The sequence below is a fragment of the Quercus robur genome, chromosome 3 (genome assembly GCF_932294415.1).
Source record: "Quercus robur chromosome 3, dhQueRobu3.1, whole genome shotgun sequence".
Classification (NCBI taxonomy): domain Eukaryota; kingdom Viridiplantae; phylum Streptophyta; class Magnoliopsida; order Fagales; family Fagaceae; genus Quercus; species Quercus robur.
Genome location: NC_065536.1, coordinates 662,874 through 674,989, shown reverse-complemented (window position 1 = coordinate 674,989; position 12,116 = coordinate 662,874). Strand labels below are relative to the sequence as shown.

The 12,116-nt window shown below is 37.9% G+C and overlaps 1 long non-coding RNA gene across 1 annotated transcript; it reads right to left on the bottom strand.

The window, feature by feature from the left end:
• Positions 1-5,479: 5,479 nt before the first annotated feature.
• LOC126716585 (uncharacterized) lies at positions 5,480-6,665 on the bottom strand. The gene is made up of 2 exons (XR_007652139.1): positions 6,087-6,665; positions 5,480-5,988 (listed from the first exon to the last, which is right to left on the bottom strand). It is a non-coding gene; the product is annotated as an uncharacterized LOC126716585 (long non-coding RNA).
• Positions 6,666-12,116: the final 5,451 nt, after the last annotated feature.

Sequence of the window (12,116 nt, the reverse complement as noted above, 5' to 3'; positions counted from 1 at the left end):
TAATAAGATGACTTCGGGGCTTAAAATAGAAAATATGTGTATGATCTCTGCCATCTCACAAAAATTATTCCTAAATTTCATCATTAACACAACCATTTCCTTTTTAGCATTGAGAGATACAATTTAAATTCAAAAACTGTCTACACCAATCCATATATAGAAAAAGTCTATCTATAGAAAAAGTGTAAAATCAACACATTTAAACTCAAAAACTCCATCAGTCCATCTATAAACTCATGCCAAATCCTATCTATATCAGTCCATCTATATACTCAAAAAGGTCGGTTGAAGATTAGAACATTCTTACCCTGCAAATATTAAAATAAAAATAAAACAGGTTATTTACAAGATTAAACAAACAAAATTAAAAATTTTAAAAAAAAAAACACCTTTAATTTGATTTTCCTTTGGGGTTGTACTGCGTACTCCACATTCTTGGGTGTGTCAACCTTGGGATAAGATGTGCCTAACACCCCGTCATATGTAGTAACTTGCGCCAAAAAAGAGGTAAAAAAAAAAAAAAAAAAAACATGATTATAGTCTCAATATTAAAAATATGCTATAAACCTAAAAATATGCTATAAACCTTTAAGTTAAAGGATTTAACTTACCATCAGCTGCATTGAATAGTCATTACATTTTATAGTGCCAAGTGTCAACACTGTATAGATTGTCATCGCTTCCTCCTCTTCATCCTCATTAACAACCACTGATTCATAGTGTGGTGTTAAAGGGAATTGAATGATAGAGTTTGGCTATTGTGTTGTTATCCATTAAAGTATTGAGTTGGAAGTTAGAATTTGGTCGCTGCATTGATGGGTGGATTAGTTAGTTACTTGAGGCAGTTGTATTGTTGATTGGTTAGTTAATTAGTTAGAAAGGAACTGTTTGTATAACAAAATGTTACCAATTGTACTCCTATAAATAAGGGATCAGGATTGTAATTGAGATATAGATGAAATAACACGATACTTCTACTCTGTTTCTCTGATTCTCTATCTCCCTATTATTTTCCAGCCTTTTCCCCACCAAAACCTAACCCTAAACCCTCAAAACCCAAAAGCTTTTTACTATTCCCCAAGAATTTTAAAAATAAAAAAATTGATAAATAAACAAAATACGTTGATTAAAACAAGAATTTCATTTTTTTTTTTTAAGGAAAAGGACACATACTGCTAACTTTTTGGATGATGACATTGTCTTGCCGTATTAAGAAGGTGAACTTCACTGCAGCTCCCTTAGACATAGCATGGCAGGCACCTAAGAAAGAAACAACACTTAATATGATGATCATATTCAATTGGAGGCAAAGGGGAAAATCTAAGAAAGAAAACTACCTGCTACTAAATTAAGAATAACCAATGCATTGGTGTCAACTGCCTCGAGCCTGTTGTAGGTTACATGTTCTTCTTTAAGAACATCTCCCTTAGAAACCTTCTCCTTTAAAACCCTCTCTGCAGTATTGGGTAGTAGCTCCGCCTCCAAGCAACGCTTTAACCCCCTTGGAAGTGATTCTATCCATAGTTTCACTTTCATACTCTGCAAGCAACGTCCAAGGCATGCCATACAGTCACCACACCGATTTAGATCTCTATAACGATGTACAGTATCAAATTTGAGTCCACTCTTCTATACTATAGACTCAATATTGCTGAAATAAAGACCTAGTATTGGAGGGACCTTGCTCTTGCCCATAAAAAAATCAATGGAATCTCTACAATCCCTAACAATTACCAAACTCTGATATTTGTATTTTTCTTTCAGTTGGTTTGAGAAGTCAACTGCATTGAGGATTGCGAGAGCCTCAGCCTTTTTTGCCTCTATAGCTGTAACTGCTTGGCAGCCACAGAACAAGAACTTATGTCCTTGTGTGGCAATGAATCCAATCCCAACAGATCTACTATTTTTATCGAAACCTTTCCCGGCAAGTTGCCCAGCATGCCCAGAAACTCCAGAATAAGCAATTAACCCATCCACATTTAAAATAACTAGGTCATCTCCATAGTCAAAGGGTAAACGACTGGTCTGCTAGTCAACTCTACGACCAAAGGAATGAGAAGAAGTCGATGTCCCCTGAAAACAACCTGGATGAAACAGCTCCGCATGGTAAAAATACCTAGACACAAGGCTTAATAGGATGGAATATGCTCCTTAATCTCAGGTCATATCCCATCCTATTAAGGAGTCATATCCCATCCTATTAAACCTTGTGTCTAGGTATTTTTACCATGCGGAGCTGTTTCATCCAGGTTGTTTTGAGGGGACATCGACTTCTTCTCATTCCTTTGGTCGCAGAGTTGACAAGCAGGCCAGTTGTTTACCCTTTGACTATGGAGATGACCCAGTTATTTTAAATGTGGATGGGTTAGTTGCTTATGCTGGAGTTTCTGGGCATGCTGGGCAACTTGCTTGGAAAGGTTTCAATAAAAATAGTAGATCTGCTGGGATTGGATTCATTGCCACACAAGGACAAAAGTTCTTGTTCTGTGGCTACCAAGCAGTTTCAGCTACAAAGGCAAAAAGGGCTGAGGCTCTCGCAATTTTCAATGCAGTTGACTTTGCAAACCAACTGAAAGAAAAATACAAATATCAGAGTTTGGTAATTGTTGGAGATTGTAGAGATTCCATGGATTTTTTTATGGGCAAGCGCAAGGTCCCTCCAATACAACGTCTTTATTTCAGCAATATTGAGTCTATAGTACAAAAGAGCGGACGCAAATTTGATGCTATACACCGTTATAGAGAACTGAATCGATGTGGTGACCGTATGGCATGCCTTGGACGTCGCTTGCAGAATACGAAAGTGAAACTCTTGACAGAATTACTTCTCAGGGGGTTAAAGCGTTGCTTAGAGTCAGAACTACTACCCAATACTGCAAAGAGGGTTTTAAAGGAGAAGGTTTCTAAAGGAGATGAGCCTAAAGAAGAACATGTAACCTACAACAGGCTCAAGGCAATTGACACTAATGCATTGGTCATTCTTAATTTAGTATCAGGTAGTTTTCTTTCTTAGATTTTCACCATTGCCTCCAATTGAATATGATCATCATATTAAGTGTTGTTTCTTTCTTAGGTGCCTACCATGCTATGTCTAAGGGAGCTGCAGTGAAATTCACCTTCTTGATACGACAAGACAATGTCATCATCCAAAAAGTTAGCAGTACGTGTCCTTTTCCTTAAAAAAAATTGAAATTCTTGTTCCCTCTTTTTTTATTTATTAGAAATTCTTGTTTCAATCAACGTATTTTGTTTATTTATCAAAAAAAAAAAAATTTTAATTCCTGGGGAATAGTAAAATCTGGTTTAAAGCTTTTAGGTTTTGAGGGTTTAGGGTTAGGTTTTGGTGGGGAAAGGGCTAGAAAATAATAGGGATTATAGGGTTTCCGAGGCTAGGATTAGTAGGGTTTTAGGATCAAAACAGAGGTGGAAGTCAAGATTTGGATAGATGTTCCTTTGCTGTGAACAGTAACCCATGAACAATAAAATAAAGAAAAAGATAACATTCTAGGTCAGTGTAGTCAAAGGTGCCTTAAGGCCTTGTATCGCCCAAGGTGATGAGGCCCCAAAAAGGCGCTAGCCCAAGTGAAACAAGGCGCCAAATTCTAAATATAGTTATTTTACCTAAGGTAAAACTTAGGTGCTATTGCCAACCCCTCTTATTAAACTGACATTAATTTTTGGCTTTAATCCATGTGACCTTTCAACATTTTAGACCGATTAATTTCACAATTTTCACTTGGGTGCTATTGCTAACCCCTCTTTTATTAGAGCAATTATGCATGACACTTGAATAATATTGGCTCCTTGCCGTCTACATCACACATCTATTTTTTTTTAATTGCAATTTTGATAAAGTATGCGATGCCAGGGAAAAAGTTGAATAGTAGGTATGTGTTAAATTTAAAAAACAATTGTTATGGTGAATTCTTTTTTAAGATGGTTTGAATCTTTTCTCTTATTTTTCAGTCCTGAAAATTCCTGGGTGTTTCAAAACCTTGATCTGTACAAGGAAAAGTTTAAGCAGTTGAGGCCCTTGAGGGGACAGGTTAGTTACTTTAAGACTACTTTAAGGACTGATAGAAATTTCTTTCTTTTTAAATTTGTTCTATATATATATATATATATATATATTTTTTTTTTTTCTTTTTTTGAAGATTTTCAATGGAGACGTATATTGATCTTCATTCCAACTTCCCGGTACAAACTCTCTCTCTCACACACTAATTGACACACTTTGGAGAAGGTTGCATCACACAAATTCATATTTATTACACAGTAAATGATACATGTGCATTTCAACATCATCAACAATTGCCATGATAGGAACCCAATAGTTCTATCAAGAAACAAGATTAGCTATAGTAGCTCTTCGAGGGAACTAGGCCTCCTAGAGAAGATTAGAGATAGAGCAAGAAGAAAATTAGAGAAAGAGAGTAAAAGTATCGTGTTAATTCATGAAATGGTATACAGGCATGGATGACACCAAAAACTAGGAAGCAGTCCCCACAGGTTATACAGGCATAAACTTGAAGGTCTTGACTGAATGCTAACTTTTTAACTGGAAGATAGAAGAATGTGTATGGGAATTCATGAAATGGTCTTTTGTATACCATCTTATAAGTTAATAGAAATCATTGAAAGAATAAAGTGTGAATAAGAGTAATGACACTGAACAGAAAATCTTAATCCTCAAAGCAAAGTTTGGTAGCCTCCACAAAGATAGCGAGTTCAAAAACAAAAATCAGAATTTTATATACATACATCAAGCATTCTATTTGATATAAAGCACTAAGATGTAGATTGGAAGTGACTCCAATAACATTTTACTTAACTTTGATTTCGAGGCTCATGTAGCAGATTTTGGACTTGCCAAGTTCTTACAAGATACAGGAACATCAGAGTGCATGTCTGCAATTGCAGGATCTTACGGCTATATAGCTCCAGGTACTTTTCTTTTTAATACTATAGATGTACATATTAGTTTCAAACATTATTCATAGTTTTAGCTAATAAATTGCTAGCTTAACATGTCAAGAAACCGTGGATTTAATTATTTATGAGTTAAGATCACTTGTTTTGATATCATGATATATTACCATTTATATCAAAAAAATTAAACTATTAACAAATAGTGCAGTTAATCATTATCATATCAGTTTGAAACATTATTCATAGTTTTCAGTTAATAAATTACTAGCCTAACCTGTTAGGAAACGTGAAATTAATAGTTTAAACGTGAAATTAATAGTTTAAGACCATTTTTTTTATATCATGATAAATTATCATTTATACTAAAAGCTTAAAAACTGTTAAGAAATAGTGAATTTGATCATTTTACTCATTATTCTAACATGAGTTTCTTTCGATCCAATTTCCTACTCAGGAGATCTAATCACTAAGATTGAGTAGTTAAATAAAGCATAAACCAAAGTTAATTTGACTTGGAGAAATGAGTTGGTCACCCGGGGAAAGAGGTTGCTTTCATTCAAAAACTTATTCATTTTCTTCAACTTTAGATTTCAAATAACAACTAGATCAATATATAGTATATACATCTCAGCCCCACTGTCCATAAAAACGTACCAAATACTTTCCTTGGGTCCAACCAGTGTATTGAAAGCAGATTCCTGTGCATTCCAAGATGGGTAAAGCCTTAAGGCTCCACTAACCCAATGGAAAATTCTACTTTTTTTGCTTTTTCTTTTAGTCAATTTCATACTAATGGGTAATAAGCCTTGCATGCCTTGAAAGTAGAAACCTTGCACCAAATGTTGGCTCACTCTAATTACAACCATTCTTTTCCACATTCTCATATTGTCAACAACATACAAAAACCCCCCATTGATTATAGACATATATACACCGAAAATTAGACAATGCTAAGAAAAATAACACAATAAAACAACATAACATCACAGAAAACACAAAACCCCACCAACCCATCAGATCCAAAGTAGTTCTTTTTCATCAATATGAAAAGGGTTGTTCCTAAAAGATGTAAGAACTCCCAAAATCAGAGACTAAGACAAGGAAATTAAGAAGAAAAAAAAAAACCCAACAAAGAGAAGGATGAGTGGATGACTTACACTGTTACACACGTAGAGAGAACTCAGTGAGAGAGGCAGAGGAGCACAGCTCTTTAGTTAAAAACTTGAAAAAAAAAAAATCGAAATGGGTCCTTAAAAAAACGATTCAAGCCAAACCCACATCACAAAGCGCAAGAAAATCAAACCCAAACAGGATATTCACATAGAAAAAAAGCCCAAAATCTGAAAGTATTAAAAATCCAACTAAATTAACAAGAAACTAGGAGTGAATATCCACCAATCCTACGTTTGGTTGCCGAGAAAATGTGGGGAACGAACCAAAAAAGTTTAAATTTTGAGTTCAACCCACGAAAAATAACACCACTAGCAACACCCCAAACGTGAGAAAAATATGAAAACCCGAACGTAGCAATACCCACAGTTTTCTTAGAAACCAATCAAAGAGCAAACACACAGAGATGATAAATCTAACTGGACTGATTCTGATAATCAAATCAGAAACCCACAAAGAATTTCAGCTCTATTTACAGTTTGTATACAAACCAATATATTCGACTTACACAGAGACGGAGAGCTGAGGGAGGTAGCTGAGGCTTGAGGGAGGCGGAGAGAAACAGAAAGTAGGGCTTTTTTCCAAAGAAAAAATCGGGTTCAGACTACTGTTTTTATATGACCCTTAGCCCGACCCGATATCGACCCAAAACCCGACTCGAATATCCTCAGACTCGTCCATAACCTCTCGGTTCGGTCGGTTTTCGGGTGGGCCGGGTCCATTGCTCACTCAGATGGATTTGAGGTAGAGATGTGGTGGGTTTGGCAGGGAGGCTGCTGTAGGGTTTGGGTTTGAGTTTGGTAAAGAGAGAGAAATTATATTTTGAGTTGTTTTGATTTGGACCTTCCGATATTTTATTAGCCACGTGTTCCTCATCGGTGTGAAAACGGGATGTGCATGCTCTAACTAAAACACTCTCTTTTATCAAAATGAAAACCCTCTTGACTCTCTCACCCTTGGGTAGAGAAGAGATTATTTAGGTCTTTCTTCTTTTTCTTCTTGCTTTCTGTCAGATAACATTTCTTTTTTCTTTTTTTCTTTAACTCTCTTCTTGTACTCTATTATGGCCTTCGGTTTTTTTTTTTTTTTTTTTTTTTTTTTTTTTTTTTTTTTTTCTTTTTGGTGAGCTCCTTCGGGTTTTCATCATTTGATTGATCGGGTTTTTTTTGGGTGGGGTGGAGGTGGCAGTACAGGCAGGGCCGGCTCAATGAATTTGGGGGCCCTAGACGAAAGCTTTAAATGGGGCCATTTATTATATTTAATTATAAATTCATATTTTTTTCAATTAAATTTTATTTTTCTTACTTTTTGAGAGACAAAATTACTAATTAAATTTTTGCATTCAAGTTCCGCTAACATTTCATTTTCAATTGGTAATATGGCTAATTCACTTAATCTTTCTTGTGACATAGTTGATCTTAAATAGGATTTTATTAATTTTAATTTTGAAAAACTTATTTCTACAAAAGCAACTGTAACAGGTATGGTTAGTAATATTTTGAAAGCAATACACGCATTTGGAAAAGATTCTAACCTTGTTATATAATTTAGTACATTAATTGGAGAGTTTTCATTTATTTGCAAAACTTTTTTGAAAACTTTTAGTTTTGAAAATAAATCTAAACCATCAATATCGGAATAAGTTTCCTGTGTGAAAAAACATTCAAGATTAAGGTAATTTTTTTTCAAACTATACAATTTTTTGATGGGATATCATATAATATTATATAATATATTATTACTATTTGGGGCCTCTTTATCAGTGGGGGCCTTAGGCCACTGCCTAAGTGGCTTATAGCTTCAGCCGGCGCTGAGTACAGGCAATAGACCTGCAAGATTTTACGAATCGCAAATAGATTAAAAAAAAACTAATATCTATATTAATGTGAGAGATTAAGAGAAAGAGAAAAATTAAGAGAAAATGGAAAATTTTTGGACAAAAGAAGTGAGAAGGGTTTGAAAATGTTTTTTGATGGAGGGAACTAATTTTTGCTCTATATATATCCAGTGTAGGGGCTTGCATTAGTTATCTAATGGCTTACACGTGGATTCGTTCATTCACTTATTAATGACACCTATTTGATATGTGGCATTTTATTAGCCCTCCATCCTTACTTATTAATGACACCCTATTGATATGTGGCATTTTATTAGCCCTCCATCCTTTACTTCATTTTTTTTTTTTTTTAGAAGGATCCGCACTTCATTTTCTATGGGGATCCACTGTTTTAGTATCAACACAATTTCGACAAAAAGGGGAGGAAGGGAGAGCATTTAATTACATGGGTTCACCACTTTATACAATACTAGTTAGGGCAACACATGCCTTGTAGGTGTTTGCCATAAAAAAAAAAATATTGTAGTAATTAAGGTTAATTCTAGATTTTATTTGTATTATAAAATAAAGATATGAATCATTTTATTTTTAAAATATATATAGGGATTTACATTAATCAAAAGAAACATTAATTTTAAGAATTTTGATAATTATATTGTAAAAAGTTAATTTCATTCGTTTAAGAATTTTGATCAACCACAAAGTTAGGGTAACTATTTAACATATAAATATTTATTTAACTATAATAGTTTTTTAGTACCACTTGTTAAAGACAATATATCTATTCTCTAAAAAATTCTAAAAATCATAACGAATATCATCATCTTTCAACAATAAACAACTGAGTTTTGCTAAGAAATTTAAAATTTAAAATTTAAAAAATAAATAAATAAATAACGAAAGGCTTGTGTCATTAAATATCATCATTCTAACTTTCTAAGAATTTTTATCATTTAAAACTCAAAATACGAAAAGAAAATTTTTAGGATATTAAAATTTAGCAGGAGTAATTTAGACATTACACAATAAAATATTTTAAGAATCATAAACTTTAATTAGAGTTTAACTAAAAGAATAACAATATGATTGTGGGGCCCGGCCCAAAATAATGGGCTAGTTAAATACGGGCCCGTCCGAGAAGCATCGTGTCCGAGGAGAAGTCATAACCAAAACATTATTCAAGCCCAACTACGGTAAAAGAAACCTGTCCGAGGAGTAACACCTCCTCGGACATTACGAAGTCCGGACCAAAAGCTCGCCCCAACCATTGCAGTTCATCCTCCAAGCATATAAAAAAGAATAAAACCCAAAATATCTCATGGAAAGCTGCCACCACCACATTAAATGTGTCACAACCACCCTCTTGGCCACATTAATGAGGAAAAGACCCCTGAACAGTACTACCTTGGCCACTGCAACTCACAAGGGAGTGATAAGAGTGTCTGATAGGACAGGTGCTCAAGTGGGGGCTTGGATGATCAACAAGTGTAAGGTTCAGATAAGAATGAAAGAGCTATATAATGTAGTGGAGTCCCTCAAAGAGGGGGACGAGAAATGTATTCGGCACTGAGGAAATAGAATCTTCAGTTAGATATCCATGCTTGTGTTTTTGTTTCTGCAATAATATTGTCCATGCATCAGACTGACTAAGTTCACTGAGGCTAAGTTCTTTGACCCATCCTCTACAAAGATTTATTGTGTGTTGCGCCTTGGACCAAGGCCTGATCAGTAGGGTTTGGACCAGGAAAATCGTGCAACTACAATTGGCGCCGTCTGTGGGGAGAACTAGGGCATCAACTAGCACAACGGTCAAGCATGGCAGAACTAGGTCCACACCAGCAGAATCCTCACCAAGCTAACTCCCAACAGACATAACCCTCCGAGTCCCAGAGGCAAAATAACCCCGCCAACCCAGGCGGCAGAGGGAATCGTGAGGGAAGTGTGCATACTATCCGGACGAGCCAGAGTCACACTCAGATAGGTAGTTATGTGTCCCAGAGGCGAAATAGTCATCAGGCCATGCAGCGAGAGATAGATGACCTGAAAAGGAAATTACGATGTGTGCAGCGAAAACGATCTCCCTCTGACTCAGACGAGTCTTCTAATGCGGAGGATGCGAGTTACCGACGGAGGTCAAGGACCCCCCCAAGTGAAACCTTTTCCTACGAAAGGGAACCACGCCCTATACGGAAATATCAAAGCCCATCCAGCAAGGGTTCGGGGAACGATGCTATGAAGAAGGCGCTGGACCAGGTTTCAAGGTCACCCTTCACGTATAGAATTGAAGGGGCTAAGCTGTCTCGACGCTTCAACCAACCGGCATTCACTATCTATAACGGCCGAGCAGACCTGGTAGAGCATGTGAGTCAGTTTAACCAGAAAATGGCAATCTACTCACAAAACGAAGCCCTAATGTGCAAAATCTTCCCATCCAGCTTGGGATCAATGGCGATGAGGTGGTTCAACAGCCTGAAGACAAATTCCATAGGCTCCTACAAGCAGCTCACTCAGGCTTTCTGCTCCCGTTTTATCACAAACACCAGAGTTCCTCGACCCCTCAGTTCGCTATTGTCCTTATCCATGCACGAAGGAGAAACCCTGAAAGCATACTCGGACAGATACTGGGAGGTGTATAACGACTTAGATGACAACCATGATGATGTTGCTATCAGCACGTTCAAAAGCGGTCTCCCCACCGAGCATGGCTTAAGGAAATCCCTCACTGGTAAACCAGTTGCCGACGTTCATCAGTTGATGGATAGGATCGACAAGTACAAAAGGGTGGAGGAAGATCAACTACAAGGAAGGGGAAAGGAGAAGGTCATCCCCCCCAAAGCAAATGACTTTAGGTCGGAACGGTATAACCCTAGCCAGCCGAGGAGAGATTTTTCGCGACAGGCTGGACAGAGCAACCCGCAGACAGTGAATGCCGTATTCAGGGAGCCAGTACAACAGGTGCTAGAGAAAGTAAGGAACGAGCCCTATTTTAGATGGCCAGGAAAGATGGCTGGAGACCCTTTCAAACGTAACCAGAACCTGTACTACCACTATCATCAGGACCATGGGCATACCACCGAGGATTGCAGGAATCTATGGAATCACCTAGATCAATTGGTCCGAGAAGGGAAGTTACGTCACCTTCTGCACCCCTCGAGCGGCCATCCCGGTCAAGCAATACAAGAGTCTCGAAAGGATGTGTCCTTAAGACCCCCCGTAGGAACGATACATGTCATCCTCGCCGCACCAGGCAGAACTGGGCCACCCATCCCCAGGATACTGGCTGTTGATCGGCTCCCCTTCGAGGACAGGCAAAGGGAACCCAAAAGGTCAAAAAAGCGAAGCTCTTTGATACTGGGATTCTCGGACAAGGATAAGAGAGGAACTATTCAACCTCACGACGATGCCTTGGTGGTTACGTTAAGAATTGGAGGCTTCGATGCGAAAAGGGTGTTAGTAGACTCGGGAAGTGCGGTAGAAATAATGTTCCCTGATCTATACAAGGGGTTGAAACTGAAGCCGAAAGATTTGACAGCCTATGACTCCCCCCTTCTCAGCTTCGAAGGGAGGATTGTTACGCCAAAGGGGCAGATCCGACTACCCATACAGACTGGGTCGGAGGTGGTGGAGGTAAATTTTATCGTGGTTGACGCTTACTCGCCCTACACCGCGATAGTTGCCAGGCCATGGATCCACGCCCTAGAAGCCGTATCCTCCACACTTCACCAAAAAGTAAAATACCCATCCAGAGGACAAGTCGAAGAGATCCGAGGAGATCAGGCCATGGCCAGGCAGTGTATGGTGGCCGCCATCTTACATCGGCCCCGTGCCGAGTCCTCGGCCCCTGAGAGCTTATAGCAGCCAGCCACCTCGGCAAAGCAAGGTGATGAGCTAGCCGAGGAGATAAGGTGTGAAAGTTTAGATAAGATTGCTGTCAACAACGACCCGGAGAAGTTTTTTCAGGTCGGCTCTGAATTGCCTTCTGAAGAAAACGAGGAACTGGTCAGTTTTCTCAGAGGGAATGTCGATGTGTTAGCATAGGACGCCTATGACGCCCCGGGAGTTGATCCTAGCCTTATTTGTCACCACTTGAACATCAACCCCTCTTCCACTCCGAAGAAGCAGCCACTTCGACACCCTTCAAGAGAACATGCTAGTGCCGTAAGAGACTGTTGAGGTCTAA